We start from the raw sequence: 13333 nt of genomic DNA, 5'->3' as shown, positions 1-13333 counted from the left end.
CACGTGTGCTAGTCGCCAGTTACCAGTCGAAATACCAGAACGAGTCACCAAAGTTGGATTGAACGGAACCACTGAAACGTAACTGCGGACAACATTTTGAAGAGATAAGCTTCAAAAATTTTATGAAGCTTAAAAATGTTCTTTCGAATGGTAATAAAGATTCTCGATTAAATTTTAAATTTCTGTGTTTTTTCTTTAAAAAAGTAGGAAACCTCAAAATGGATCATCCTTTAAAAGCTAGGAAAATATTTTACGTGTTTTTGATGAATGTTTTAAGATAAAATTGGCTAGAAAATGTATTTATTTTTAAAATAAAAATTAGAACTGAGAGTAAAGTAGGGTTTCGGTTAAAAATACCGTTATATGAAGAGTTCTGTGTAGACTTTTTAAACTTTTTGACTTAGGATATTGCAATTTATTCCACTTTATACGCAAAACTTTAAAAATACTTCATATACTTTATTTAGTTCTACCTCACCCTTGCAATAGCTTGTTTGCGCTCTACGTGCCTTGTCGCTTTGCGCTCAGCCTTCTGTGCCTGTGTGAAATTATATTGAATTTAGAGTGCGTACTTAAAATATTAAAAACAAATCGAATAAACTCGCATTGGTAATTTAATATAGCAATAATAGAATAACCATAACAATTTCGTTGCCAATATTCACTCTTTATTGAAATGGAAAATATGCAATTTTACTTTTATGCGCCTTTCAATCGCCATTAATCATCATTAAGCCGAGATTTCATGTAACAAATGTATTTGCAGTTTTATGCGCTGTTTTCATGTCTATGTATGTGTGGGTGTGTGTGTGTGCGGGTCATTAAAGTGCCATTTGCAACTCGTTTACAATAAATACAAATTACAATAGCAACAAATATGGCAACTGGAAAATATTTAACCGCGCATTTTGGCAAATTTAAAAAGCGATTGTAATCACTCGCATAAAACTCAAATTGAAATTCCCCAAAGGCTGCAAAATGCTAACAAATATATGGACACACACACAAAGCAAACTTTGATTGTATTAGTTGTCGCATGAAGTGGCGGCCAGTTTGGCTTTAGCCACAGCAGCGCTTGATTGCTTTTCTATGTTAATTTTGTCACATCGAACTGCAATTAAGCTTTAAATGGCACTCAGCCATTGTAAAAACAACGAAAACAATGACAGTCTATTTTTTGTTGCTGCGAAAAATATGCATGTTTGCTGGTGTAATAAAAAACAAAAACAATAAATGCCAACGTGTATCTAAATAAGTGAAATATTTTAATAAAATCGCAAACAGTGGCAACTACAGAACACACAACGAGCCTGGCGCGCAGCCACCTGCTGCCGAAAACATGTTGTTAATCATTAGCAACACATTGCTGCCACTTACCCACACACACGCACACACACATAAACACCTGCACTCGAGCGCTGCAAAGGTTTTTTGGGAAAATTCGTTAAAATTGTTGTGCGACACTTTGGCCAATGGCCATCGGCCATCAGCTGCCGATCGCGGCCAAAGTGGCAGCGCATTATCGCACCGAAGCGGATAGGCAGCAAATCGCGGTGTCGCGTAAATGCGATAAAATGTTGTTGCTGTGTGACAACAAGCACAAAGCAACAGCAACAATTGCGCGCCTGAACCATATTAGCGGTTACAAATGCATTTGAAATGCCGTTGCTGCCACGGCTTTAAAGCGGCTGCGACACTTTTATCTGATGGCCGGACGGCAGCAGCGCCTGCATGGTTGCACGTTGCCGGATGGTCGGTTGAACTGGTTTACTACGCGTGCATGTGGCATTAACTAATCAACTGCAACAATAACAAACACATGGAAATAACAACAACACCAACAGCTATAATGAAATAAAACACGATATATTTAGCATACTTGCACCCGAAAGTGCAACTCAATTAAATTAAAACAAAATTGAAAACACCAGACAACAACAATTACACGTACTTGTGACCGACAGCGCCGCAATCGCATTTTCCGGCAGCCAAAACGGTTGGCGGTTGGCGATTGCGCACAGCTGTACCGTTCCGCCAGTCAAAATGCTAAACCCAAATGCAAATAAAAGTGTGAGAATCATATATTTTTTGATATTTAAGTGTACAATAAAAGCGTATGCGGCAGCCATTTACAGCGCCTGTCATGGTGAAGAATGCGTGTGGCATGCCACAAATGTTGCCACTGCCTGTGGGCACTTTGCATTGTGACTTTTTGGCATTTTACAGCGCTCACGCCTTTATTACTCACACAATTAGATTTGGAGGCATATCAGAGCTTAATTAATAACGCAAAGCGGAATTACGTAAGGTTGAGCCGCGGTGGATTGAAAATTAGAGACAGCATGGAAATTATTTTTGATTAATATATTATACATATTTTAATTCGTATTTGTCATGTGAAAATTTTAGTTCGATCGCTTCAGCTATGTCGGAGATAGTTTTTTACCGCATTTTGAAATCAGCGCTTCGAGTAAAACTCGTTTCGGAAGCCAATTAGATTAGGTTATGTTAAATTGCTGATCAAAGATTGCCCGTGGACCACTATATGTAGTTCTTTGGGAAGTCATAGAAAAGAAGAATTCCTGTCTTTGAACTTACAAATTACCAAAAACGCTTAGAAGAAGAAGAAGCTTAGTCCTGCTAGCTTGGTATGAAAGTATGTGCCTCCTAGTGCTTAAGTTTTGACCTCCCAAACGCGACAGAGCGAAGAAGGAAGTGTACAATTGTTTCCACCTCATCCTCATCTTCTTCTATACAGCTTCTGTTGATGCCGTCTGGTAGGATTCCCAGCCTTACTGCATGGACGCCATTAGAGCAATGGCCAGTTAAAAGCCCCAAAAGTAGGGAGTGGCTAGCCTGGGACCAAAGAAATCACTAGATCTCTTGCGGTCATTTTGGGCCAAAAGGCTTTTGCGACAGCGCATGTACTCAGCGCTGGAAAATCTTCCGTGAAGCTCAATTATCTAATAGTAGAATACAAGAGGATGCGGGAGCACCCATTCTACTCGAAGCAGTTCTAGGGTGCCTTTTCTTGCTAGCTCATCAGCTTTACAGTTTCCGGCGATTTCGTTGTGGCCCATGGCAGTCTTATCACAAAGAAACTTACTATTGATAGCGAGTTTAGGCACTCTTTGGCCTGCCTTGAATGCACTGTTAATGAGTTCAAGGCTATTATCGACCCTCTGCTATCTGAGTGTATGACCACTTCTTTGAAGGAGGCTGCATTCTGGGGCAGTAAATCTACTTATTTTTTTTCGTACATTAATAGCTACAAATTTGGTCTGGAAGACATTGTAATAGTCAGAGAGTCTGAGAATGGATAAAGAGCTCCTGACAGTAAACCCCTCCACCAACCTTGCCCACAAGCTTTGACCCATCCGTGAAGGAGCCGATTACATTAAGTTAAACAATTCTTACATATACGCTAATATCTCCGAAACTGTTTGCCTGATTGATTTAGAATTTTTGTAAAATATTTTAAAATATATACTATACATTTTAAATAAATTAAAAAAAAATATTTAAATTTTTGGAATTTATAAGTGGATATAACTCCAGAAATGTTAACATTTATATTTTGTAAGCCACTATATATAAATATTAGATATTTTTTTATTTCTTTGAAGAAAAAGCCAACAGATCAAGATGCTTACAGGGCTCAACATATTGACTCAGTCTTTTAGTTCAACTATGTACAACTTATTTTAGAAAGTATTCGAACCAAAGCGCCTAAACATAGGCAACCATCTATATGTTGCCTACATTTCGGCGCATTTTTGAAGGAAAATAATCTATGTGAAGCGATAAACTAAATTTATATGGAAAATAAATAAATACTGATTACGAAAATACATAGAAAATAGAGCTACATATATAAAAGAAATTGCAAAACAGAGAAAGCTCATGGTTAAAGCTTTAATATATTAACAAATGATTCATGGTCAAGTTCTATCATTGTGTCAACTTGTCGATATCAAATAAGTAATTAAATAATTACATCGCATTCAAAAAAATACTATATAAAGTAATTTTCGGTCATTACTGTGATTTATCAAGTACTTATAAATATTATCGGGCACACAATCAGCATATCAAATGTCTTTTTAATTATTCAAAGCGTTTATTTCCCGAGTGAAAAAACATATATCCATTAGTAAAAGCTATAAGCACTTCACAAAAAGAAAAATAGTCAAAAGAAATATTGACTAAACCAAAATTCGTACCGAAATAAATATAAAATAAAGCTAACTTTGCACTCATACAAACAAAAGCCTGCAATCCATAGCTAAAATCACACAATTAATTCACAAAACCAAACTATCTATGGTAATAATCACCAACGCGCACTCATTCCAACGCAATTCGCCCGCTCACTTTCGTATTTGTATTTTAATTAAATTTTTATTGTGAAAACATAAATATGCCACAATTAAATAATTGTGCTGCCTTCAGGCCATACAAATGCAAAACCCAGTCCACATGCGCCAAGCAACAACTTTCTGCTTCTCTCTCTACCTATCTCCTTTGCCTGCCTCCCACCAACTCGTGCAGCTGAAATTTCACAAATATTTTGTCGAGATTGCAGCACAATTGAAAACATGACATGTGCTGCACGCCGACCATTACGGTATGTGCGTGTAATTGCAAAAACAGCAATAAATGAATTAAATTAAGGAAATAAACGCAGAAAAAAAACACGGCCAGCGCATGGTGGTGTGTGAAAATGCAAAATAACGGAAAATTGCGTTAAAATGCCGAAATAAAATCTCCTCACATTTACTCATTAATGTCTGCGCTCTTCGCTGCGGGGGAGTGGTGACAGATGATTGCGAATGACTGGTGTAATTGCGGTAAATTTTTGTACGTTATTACATTACATTTGTGCATGAATTTGTAGAATTGAATGGAAAAACAATTTCGTGAGTATTCTTAAATTGTTTTATGTAAATATCTGAGTAGGTAAACAGTTGGCAACCTTGCAGCGTTGATTAAACAAATATGGGATTACAGCTATGGTAGAAGCCTTTAGATCTCGATGAGAAAATATTGCAGACAGAGAAAAGGATGATCCTATATGCTTATATTTGAGGTAAGAACAATATTATCAGAATCAAACCGAGAACACAGATATTTTGTATTGAAACATTTCCAATAGTTAATCTTACCAAATCCGGCATACTTTTAAATTAACTTGACTTAATAACGTTCTATATCTATGTGAGGTTGCATATATGGTTTCTTTGTTTTTGTCATTATTGTAATGTTTTCCCTTGTGACATTAGTCATTTTTGAAGAAGTTGTCGTTATTAATTACTCTTGAATATGTATGCACAATGTATTATATTACTTCATAATTGCTAAGAGACTCCAGCAGGGCGTATGAGTAACTTTCTAGTGTTTGATATTCAATAGGCAAAACGTATCTCTCTTCATGAAAGCATTTAAGTATACTTGCTTTTTATCTTTGAGCTACAATTTGTTTTGAGATTGATTTATCACTATTTTTATGCCCTGAATAGGGTATATTTAATTTTCCACAAAGCTTGTAACACCACGAAGGAACGGTCAGAAACCCTATACAATATATATACAAATGAACAGCATGATGAACTATGTCGATTTAAACATGTCCGATGCAGACTAGTCCCTCAATTTTTAAGTTACTGATCTGAAATGGACAAGATTTTTTCTCGCAACTTACTTAATATAGATTATTGTCCAATCGATTGCATCGGATCTCCGGAGGAAATGTTTTCCTCTGAGGAATATTTTGCATTTGTGAAAGATAATAAGAAATTAATGCTACAAGTGATAAAAATTCGGAGAAGAAGTTAAATTCGACCTGCTATTATTATAAAAGTACATGGACTACGCTAACATGATAGTTCAGCTTGATTGACTGCCTACCGTGATTCGATCTGAACAATTTGTTTCTATTCAAGTCAAGTTGCATGAAGATATCTTGTGAAATAAAAAATATTAGATGGAATTGTTTTTATCGGTCATTTTATATGACAACAACATACGATCTGAAGAATTTTCAAAAGAGTCAAATGAGTTATTGACTATAAATATAAAACAAGGTTGTGACCTTGGCTAAATGCGTGCAAGGGGTTACTGTCCTCTCAATTCAAACAGGGGGATCATCCCATCTAAACAAATGACTCCAAATGTAAACAAAAGGGTTATTATTACTTCGGAAGAATGTGGGCAAAGAGGTCATTCATTATAATGTAAGAAATCGGTCATTGACATGTAAAGAAATGGTTCACTGACTTCAAGTGGAAACAAAGGTTGTTGACTTGGCTTGAATGTAAAAAAAGGGTATCAAACAAAGTTCATTACCCCTTCGACAAAATGTAAACCAAAACAAGAAAATGCAAAAACAGTCTTGATTAAATGCAAAAAAAAGGTTATTGGCTTGGCTAAAGAAGCAAAAAGTTTATAAAAAGCCTCATAAAATAAAATAAAGTTACACATGATCTTATTTTTCAAGAAACTGTTCTTTACTCGAACCTGTCGATATCGGACCACTACAAAATAAACCCGTGATACAAAGTGATCGGTCAAAATCGAGTCCTTGTATCTAATTTTTAATTTGACAAGAAACGTCATTCAAATTTTATCTATCATGTATTATCATCGCAGTTAAAATCAAATTTCTATCGAGTTCACTAATTTGGTTTGGAGTAATATGTAAATCTGAGAGAAATTTTCACTAAACACGGAAAACCTGGAATCATTAAGATTGTTGGAAAAGGCTTACGGTTATTCAGTTTTTTCAAAAATATCATCCTACGAGTGCCACAAAGTGTTCAAAGACGGTCGTCGAGATATCGTTGAAGACACGCCTTGTTCTTGACGACCTTAAACCTCTTCAACTGATGAAAATATTGAAAAAGTGTAGGAAATGGTGCTTGAAAATCGCCAGGTCAGTGTTAGAAAGATGGCAGGAGAGCTTGACATCCTTCTATTTTTGGCATGAAACGCGTTCTGGCTCGACTCATCCGATAAAGACATAATTGATCGTGCGAGTTCCACATTCATGGAGAGAATTATAACTATCGAAGAGACATTAGTTTATGAGTTTGATATGAAAACAAGTCAACAATAATCTGGAACTCGTTTTCAGACGGTCGAAGAGATAAAACAAAATTTGCTGAAGGAGCTGAATGCTTAACTTAATTTTTTATAAATAATTTTCTTACAACATTTCAACTATTTTAAATTCGCTTGTTGGAAACTTTTTTCACACTGAGTTTAAGATCATTTCCATATCATACGAGTATGTATTGTGTATATAAAATCTGATAAAATTCGCGATTTTCTCCCTCAATATACTCGAGTATGTCACAATAGACATATCACAGCAAAAAAAAATCCACGATATTATTGTAAATCATATTCAAAAGAAAAGCAAAGACTGTTGAACGCTTGCATTGCTTTGTGTCATTAAAGAAAATCGCCGACAATTTCGGCTGTATTTTTCCACAATCTCATAAATGCGCGCGGCAATCAGTTTGCACACACACTCACACACATGCGCATAGGTATGCAAAGAGCGAGTGTTTGTCAAATGGCAAAAGCAGTCAATTAAAGTTCATGCTGCGACTACAACAATGTTAATTGCAGTCATTAACTCATTTAAACGTCAAACATTGTGGAGATTTTTGCGAAATGACTTTATTAACCTGACAACAAGTCACAAGCAATAAAAACCAATAAAAATTACGAAATAAGCGGCTAGACACCAACAAACAACAACAGCAAAAAACAAAGCATGCGCGGATAGCGAAAGCATTCATAATCGCACATATACACACACAAATGGCTAGGAAACGACGTGGAGGCTGTCGGGTAAGTTTATTATGCCAACTAATTGCAAATACGTATGCCACTTAACCAGCATTACAACTTGCCACAAAACGGCAACGTGCCACAAATTGCCAAAGCGCACAACTGGCGACTGCGCTTGCATGGCGCTTGTGTGTGTATGTGAAGTAGCGGTGACAAAATCGATGGTGCAAGCAGCTGGTGTTGCACGGCGCGCTGTGCCTAACGTTGCGGCTGCGACAACGTGCGGCAGTGGATAACAGTGAAATTGCGCATTAAAATTTGCTTGCAACTCGTTAATAACTCAATTAAATTTCTTGCCAATTTCCATTGGCGACACAGAAAACAAACGTACATTTGCATTGCAACAACAAAAGCCAAATGAAAAAAAAAAACAGGCAAATAACTGGAAAACAACTTGCAAATGGAAAGCACATTGCAGGCAAATGAAATGTCACATGCAACGGTGCACACAAATGGTGGCATGTGAGTGTAAGCGTTTGTGCCACAGCGGCTTAGACACTGTGTGTTGTGCTGCACCTCTGCGCCGGCGCAAAAAAGCATGCAAACCTTTAGTAAGCATAAGCTATGAATGTGTTTTTCTTTGCATCTTTGTGTGTGTTGGTTCAAGAGCTGCGGCGCATTTTCCGGCACTTCGGCGCGTTGCACACTTGTGAAGCGTAAAAATTGCACTTTGTCACGTCGCAGCCGAACTGAAAATGGAAAGTGTTGCTGCAATACGAAGTCAACTTCAAGCAACACAAGTACAACAAACAATTACAAAAACATCAGCGAGTGTCACAGAAAAGTACGGAAGACCAGGCCAAGCGGCTGTGCATATTACGAATGAGTGGCTGTGCCGCCGGACCGGTGAGCGCCAGCGACGGCAGATAAACGTAGAAATTGATTGTTGCATTTAGATACGCAGGCGCAGCCAATATGTGCGCCTCCGGAGCTGCCGTCAAGCAGTCAAGCAAACGGGCAGCCCAGCCACCAACGTGCAAAGCAACCGGTCAGCCAAGTATGCGGCTCTGATTTTGCAGACCACAAACCTGTTTGGCGGAGGCTCAGCTGCGCGGTGTGGCGCGGACAACACAGTTGTTGATTCTGTAATTTTGCGCACAATTTGCATAAAGCGACAGAAATTTCATATGACACTGCCGCCACCACACCTTTTCACTCACTATGGCTTGTGGCGCTGTGTAGGGCCCTTGCACACCCGCCGCGCAGCGCGTTCAAATTGCAATGGCGCTGTCGGAACTGCTTTCGTTTCAGGTATAAAAGCAAAAAATAGAAATAAGAAATAAACAAACGAAGTCGTCTTAAAGGCAGTTGCACGCGCTTCGGTTTTACTCAAGTCTGGGCGCCTGTCTTCTGGAGGCGCTAAAGGGCGCATTAAGTGACGCCTGCCAGCGCTGCGCTGTCTCACACTCGTCTCCTTCACGTTTAATTAAGCCTTTTACTTTAAGGTATGTATGTATGTATGCTTGTACCTGGCTGCGTTGTTCGTTTTGTCAGCGCGTCTGCGCCTGCGCCTTGGCTTATCGCCACGCATTCGAGCTTAATTAAATTTCCGCTCAAAAATGACTTAATATTCGCGATAATAATGTAATAACAATAATGTTGCAGCGCACACTTTAATACAACAACGATAATATGCTTGCATTTGTATGCAATTTGTGGCGTGGCGTCGTGTCGTTATTAGATATTTATGAATTTAAGTGCGAAGTGGAAGCAGTAAATGCAATCAAGGCGCATTAATTATTTGTTAAGTGTGAGTATTTTTGTGTCTTACCAAGTAATTTGTATAATATGTATGCCGTAATAGCCATATATTTTGCATGGACATACAAGTAATAAGATTCTTTAAATATTATGAGGGATTTAGCACTAACATTTTGGAGGATTATTGGCGAAAATATACTGAAAAGACAGAAATTAACACTGAAGTAAAGTAAGGAGGGAGAATGGCTCCAAATGTAGACTTTGACGCAAGTGAGGAATGTTCATTCACTTGAGGAGTGATCAAAAGGATTCTTTTACATATGGTTGAAGCAGCTCATGTCTTTTGGTTTTAGACCAAGTATCCCCCGGGTAACCAAAAAACATCGATTTGAAGGTGAGCTAAACTGAGAACACGAAACATGCCTCCTCACCCCAGGGTTATGTGGTCTGGGACCCGCCACATAAAAAACACTCTCAATGAAAAGAAGAAAAGAGCCTCGAATGAGAGATGTTAAAGTGCCAATTAGAGAAAATATTGTAATAATTTGTCGATTCTAAGGCCTCCTCAAGTGGGACTGTCTCAAACCACAACCTGGCAGATTTTGAGAAAGGATTTGGGCCTCCATCCATATAAAATTGTTCACTCAAGAATTGAACGCTGAAAGCTTGGCGACCGCTTTTGCGAGTAAATTAATCCTAAGCGTTGGCATAATTGTACCATTTTTTTTTTTTGAAAATTAGGCTATTTATGCAGTGTCTGATACTAATGTTCGACATCGCCACATAAAAACCACTTCTGTTTGCCGAAATTAGTTGATATTAATGTGGCCAATATGTGGTTTCAACAAGACTTCACATATTTCACATAGCTTGTAAAACCCCTCAATTACTGCATGAGACGTTTCCACGTCATTCAGTCTCTAGTTTTGGTGATCACAAATGGCCCTCTATATAATGTGATTTAACACCATGAAATTTCTTTTAATGGAGTTATTTAAAAACACATTTCTATTGCAGCAAATCCACAACCTCGGGTGCTTTAATGGAGAAGATTCTACTTACCATCAATGGAATTCAGTAAAAGTCATAAAAAGTTTAATTTTGAGACACCCTTTCTATATAATATATGGAGGCTCGGATAATCCGTAAACCGACTTCACACATTTTCGAAAATAAACTGTAGTATATTATTATTATACGCTTATTAAATTTTTTTTAAGATATCTTATATATTAACCGATATATTTATATGCTGAAAAAGTCCATCTTATCTTCGCGATATGGGGATTAGTGGGAGTATTGACCTGATTTTATTCAATTTTGTTATATGACATGTCAGATAAGGATGCTATCTGATTCACATATTGACAATATATACGATTTAAAATCCTTTGGAAGTGTGCAAATTTTTATTTTAGCTACGAGGTTTGACTATTAAGTAATGAGACTGATTTTATTGCCGCGCTTGTGGTAAACCTGTGACCTGTGAAACTCCCTTTCTCTTTCTTCGGCATCCCTCCCCTCTCCATTGATATATGTACCATCAATCTAGGTTGTTTAGTTCGCCTGCTGCGTCAAGTTGAGTAGACGTGTGTTTGTAGTGTCACGAAAATGGAGAAACGAATTCAAGAGCAACGCGTCGCGATAAAATTTTGCGCCAGCTTGGGCGAAACAGCTTCGGAAACGTACGCTAAAATTGTAAGAGTATATGGTGATAGTGCTCTTAGTCCGGAACCAAACGCCAAAGCTCACAATGGTTGTCTCCGCGCGCCCCCTCGCATGAGCAAGTCGAAGGTGAAAACGATGATTATTGCCTTTTTTGATAGTCGTGGAATCGTCCACAAAGAATTCGTTCCACCGTTGAAAACTGTGACTCAAGTCTACTATTGCCAAGTACTCGAAAGATTGCGAAAACGAGTCAAGAGGGTGCGCCCAGACATCGCTCGTAATTGGATCCTTCATCACGACAACGCGCCGTGCCACACCGCCTTCAGCGTGTCCTAGTAGTTGGCCTCTAAAGGAATCGCTGTGTTGCAACAGCCGCCTTATTCGCCCGACATGTCACCCTGTGACTTTTTTTGTTTCCTAAAACAAAATCGGTGGTCAAAGGAACCCATTTTGAGCCGATTATGGACATCCAGGCGGCCGCGACGAGGTTACTCGCGGACATCCCAGTCGAAGCGTTCCAGAAATGTTACGAAGCATGGAAAACGCGCTGGAATCGCTGTATATCTGCCCAAGGGGACTACTTAGAAGGGAATGGCAGAGTTGTAGAATAATTTTCAAATATACTGGAATCATTCTCATTACTTAATTGTCATACCTCATATGTGGGTGCTAAAGGATATATTGAAACGATTTTTCGCATTTCTGATGCAAAAGCACATTATTATCAGGAAAGTAGTCTCACTATATATCAATAATATATCATATATATTAAAAATCAGTCTTAGACGTTGAGGTACACATATTCGGTATATGGCGGTTTGAAAAGTTACGATCGTATGTCGACAAGTTTTAGAAATGAGATAGCAACCCTTAAATAAAAAGTAGGCGTGGTAGCTGTCCATTTTCGGAATATGATATGCCCTTTGTTCTGTTTTTGGACAGCGCGGAGCATAAAAAAGTTAGTTCTAAGGGTTTTACACAACTTGTTAATTAGGATAAGACTATAGTCCATATATTGGCTTATCATATAAATTATTCTCTGATTGCCGGAAATATTTAAAACAGGTTATGTCATATTATATGTGGGAAGCCAGACTACTTGATAACAGTTTTGTAGTATTTTTTATTAAACAACCAACTTATTCTCAAGCTTTCCACTTTAATTGTTTGTCGTGTACCTAAAAAAGTAAATTTTGAAAATAGAGAAAAGATAGAAATAACATTTTGCTTATAAAAATTGAAAATTGAATTGAGGTTTCGTTCAAAAATATGGATGCATTGCATGCAGCATGGATCTTCTTTCGAATTAAATTTGCTGTGTGTCGAAAATGTATTTGTAACTTTTTGTATGTTTTGGACGCAGGGTTGACCATCCATAGACAAAAGCAAGACTCGAGACTAAATTGGAATTTTAATAAATTGAGCGAAGCAATTTTTTCAAGGTTTTTAAGGAAATCTTATTTTTGAATTAAAAGAATATAAAATATTTAAAAATGTTTAGTTTTGCCCTTCTTTAGTTGTTTGCTTGGAGCAGATAATATAATCATTAATAATAGGTTTTGCTTAAGTTTAATTTGTTCTTCCGAGCTTCTGGCAATATACGGTGATGCAAACGGAACTTTTCAGCAATTTTCAAAACTGCAGAAATTTACGCAATTCCAATACGAGTGTAATGCAGCATTTAAAATACCTAACGGAATGATTAACTGGCGCCAGTGCTGCATATTTCAATACACGCAGCTGCCTTGTTGCTAAAAATTAAAAAAAATAAGAATTCAAGACGCTGAAATTTTGTTTATTTTCCTTATAAACGCGTTATTAAGGTCAAAACTCATTTACGTGCCAGAGTGTTGGTGGCAATTCGGCTGCCAACAACGGTACAAAATCACAAATGAAATGAAAAAATGTTGTGAGTCGCTTGGAAGTGGAAGCGTTGCAACATGTTGCCGAAATTTGTTAATTTGGACGTGGTGACCCGACGACGGATGAGGGCAAACGAAATTTGCGTTGAAAGAAGTTGCCAACAAAAAAGCAATAAATAACGAAGGGATAATACGTTATTACGTTGCGGTTGCGCATGAGCACATGCGGCAACAATGGTGACACT

This window comes from Bactrocera dorsalis, chromosome 5 (assembly GCF_023373825.1).
Source record: "Bactrocera dorsalis isolate Fly_Bdor chromosome 5, ASM2337382v1, whole genome shotgun sequence".
Lineage (NCBI taxonomy): Eukaryota > Metazoa > Arthropoda > Insecta > Diptera > Tephritidae > Bactrocera > Bactrocera dorsalis.
The sequence above is the reverse complement of the archived record's forward strand: the minus strand, read 5'-3'. Positions refer to the sequence as shown.